Raw genomic sequence first — 3,536 nt, 5'->3', positions numbered from 1 at the left:
AAAGGTAAGCTGAAAAATCAGACACGGTGATGCACGGCACATGCTCCCCCTTCCCTTCCCTGCCCTCCCGCCTCGCATCACTGGAGGTTTTTTTTAAAAAAAGAAACCTGGAAATTGCTAGATGGTTATAACATTACTGCCCTGGACCAATCTACGGCCATGCTCTCTGTGCTTTTTTGAATTACCAGTGTTCATTCAAAAAAAAGGAAGCCTTTTTCATTTCAGAGCTATAAGGGCTGTGTGTGTGTGTGTGTGTAAAGTGCCTTCAAGTCGCAGACGACTTATGGCGACCCCTTTTGGGGTTTTCCTGGCAGGAGACTAACAGAGGTGGTTTGCCAGTGCCTTCCTCTGCACAGCAACCCTGGTGTTCCTTGGTGGTCTCCCATCCAAATACTAACCAGATAAGGCTTGGCTTCCTGCCCTGAAAAACCTCCAGACAAAGACAACATTCAACAATAGCCATACAGATTAGCTTTGGATTACACACATTAACAGATCACTTCAGGATACAATGGTTCCATATTAACATACCATACCCTCATTAGCACATTATCTTGATACTTACAGGACAATACTTTTGCAGGACAATACTCAGCTCAAACCCAACCCTTTCTGACTATATATTACTCTTCCTACACCCTTGACACTGAGAGACACTGTCCTTCAGTGTTACTACTCTGAAGATGCCTGCCACAGTTGCTGGCGAAACGTCAGGAAAGAAAATTCCAAGACCACGGTTACACAACCCGGATAACCTACAAGAACCAATGAACTCTGACCGTGAAAGCCTTCGACAATATACTAACCAGATACTTTTCCCTATAAAAAAAGAAAGAAAGTTGGGACTTCAGAAGAGTGAGTCCATCACAGCAATCCCATACTGTCCAGCCCCCATCAGTTAAGCTTGGCCTTACAAGCCCTGCTTTCTCACCTTCAGGGGTGAGGGGGGTGGCGACCAGAGGCAGAGCTCATCAAGTGGTGGCACCTCGCTTGTGGAATGCCCTTCCCCTGGAGGTTCGTGTGGCACCCGAGTGGCTTTCTTTTGGCATCAGGCCAAAACATTTCTGTTCACCCAGGTTGTTAATTAAGCGGTTGATCATTTAACACCATTTTTATAGGGTGCTTTAGTCTGAAAAGTGTTATTTTGAGCGGCCGGTGGTCTGTTCTTATCATCCCAGATGGTTGCCTGTATTGCTGGTGAGATATCCATGGGGCTGCAATTAACATTATTGCATTAATTTTGTAAACATTCTGTTGTTTCCATATTTTACAAACGGAGAGCCAAACTAAATGTGACGAGGACACTCAAGTGTATTCACGCTTAAAGGGTGTGTGTGTCACGGTTTCTTTTGGTAGAAAAGGTCCCTTTGTGCTCCGTTGTTTGAAGTGTCTTTCCTATCTTCTGGCTCACTTCTAGTAGCAGCGGAGGGCTGGGAACAACCATATCTCAGACAGTGGAGATCAGTGAGGGAGAAGGGTTGAGCTTGCTCGCCTACACAGGCCATAGATTCCCCCACTTCCTGACCTGCTCATCGACGTGTACAGCTGCCCCAACCACTTCCTGGGCAGCCCCATATGCTGTGAATACAAGGGGGTGGGGGCTGTGAGGGGTCCCACTGCTGTAGCTCTTTGCAAAGAAAGAGGAGAGTTTGGGTTTTATGTCATACCACAGTGAGATGTATTTTTCCTTCCCAGTTTTTCAGCTTCTAAACACGCCCCCACCCCCGAATTAGGGATGGGGGTTTGTGTGTGAGGTTAACGTGTCCAAGCAAACAGGATGACAAAGTTTTTGTCACATTAACCTAACTGGCTGCTTCTATGGAAACAACTTTGCTCCTGAACTGGAGTGCTGATCATTGGAGCATCTGAATGACACGGGCCCTCCTTTACTTTCCATTTCCCCCCATCCTCAGCACTCTCTTTCTCAAGCCTGCTTTACTGTCATCTTTTTGGAAGGAATGTAGTCCAATTGCATTATCACACATCTGCTGAGACACTTTGCATTTTTAAAGGTCCTACCCATATAGACACCATTTCCCTTAAGTCAGCCCCTCATGGCTAATTACAAAAAAAATTGGTATAGCAATTGTTGTTTTTTTTAAAAAAAACCTCTGGCGACTTGGCAGACAAAAATGGCAGCTGATGGCAAAAACCTGCGTGGGGACACCCCTTTGCCAATGCACAGGTCTCTTAATGCGCAGCAGCAATGAATGCAAAAGGGAGACTCCTAAATGTGCGGATTCAGCCTAAGCATCTAGTTCATAATAATCTGGTTAATCAGGTAAACCAACTCATTAATTATAGAATCACAGAATCATAGTTGGGATAAGCCATACAGGCCATCTAGTCCAACCCCCTGCTCAATGCAGGATGAGCCTAGAGAATCTCTGACAAGTGTTCGTCCAGCCACTTTTGAAGAGTGTTTGAAGACTGTTTGAAGACTGCCCGAGAGGGGGAGCAGCTCACCACCTCCCTAGGCAGCCCATTCCACTGCTGAACTTTCCCTGTAAAAAAAAAATATCCCCTAATATCCAGCTTGTACCTTTCCGCCTGCAATTTAAACCCATTATTGTGAGTCCTATCCTCTGCTGCCAAGAGGAACAGCTCCCTGCCCTCCTCTAAGTGACAGCCCTTCAAATACTTAAAGAGAGCAATCATGCCCCCCTCAACCTCCTCCTCTCCAGACTAAACATTACCAAATCACTCAGCCTTTCCTCACAGTGCTTGGTCTCCAGGCCCCTGATCTGTGGGTGCAACAATTAATAATAGTTTACAGCTAAAGGCAGCATGCAATAATTATTCTCAGTTAATACATCTGAAGTTATGCTGCAGAGGTTGAAATGTACCTTCCCAATAGATATTTTATTTGTATTGTCATTCATGTAGCATCTAAAATTTAAATTTAATTTAAAATGGAATGGCTTTCAGAATAATTTGCATGGGCACTGTCCTTGATCACACAGCACTGTAACGTTCCTGTTGTACAGGACAGTAACTTGCAGCCTGCTGGAGCATCACATGAGTCGCCAGCTGCCCCAGGTCCCCTCCAGCCTCGCCTCCCCCACCGATGTCTCACACTGTGCCCTAAACAGATTCTAACAAATTGGCCCTTAGAAGTTCATTTCCAGGGTCATAAGAAAGGCCCTGCTGGATCAGACCCAGGCCCATCAAGTCTAGCAGTCTGTTCACACAGTGGACAACCAGGTGCTTCTAGGAAGCCCCCAAACAAGATGACTGCAGCATCCTCCTCCTGCCTTTGTTCCACAGCACCTAATATAATAGGCATGTTTTTCGGATCCTGGAGAGAGTTCTCTTTTCCAAAGTGTTTTGCACGTTACCTTAGAATCACGTTCATGTTTCATGCATAAGTAATTCTTTGCTTTTCCCCCTCCTTCTAGTTCTGCAACAGTTGACAGGTGGGAACAAAGTCCAGCACGCCACGGCACCATTGCATGGTCGCTTTCCTGTTACGTATCAATTTCCTGATTCAAAGGGAATGAAATCATTATTGCTGTAACCATTTCTCGTGATAATGA

Source organism: Euleptes europaea, chromosome 11 (assembly GCF_029931775.1).
Source record: "Euleptes europaea isolate rEulEur1 chromosome 11, rEulEur1.hap1, whole genome shotgun sequence".
In the NCBI taxonomy this organism is placed as follows: Eukaryota; Metazoa; Chordata; class Lepidosauria; order Squamata; family Sphaerodactylidae; genus Euleptes; species Euleptes europaea.
This window is presented reverse-complemented; position numbering follows the sequence as displayed.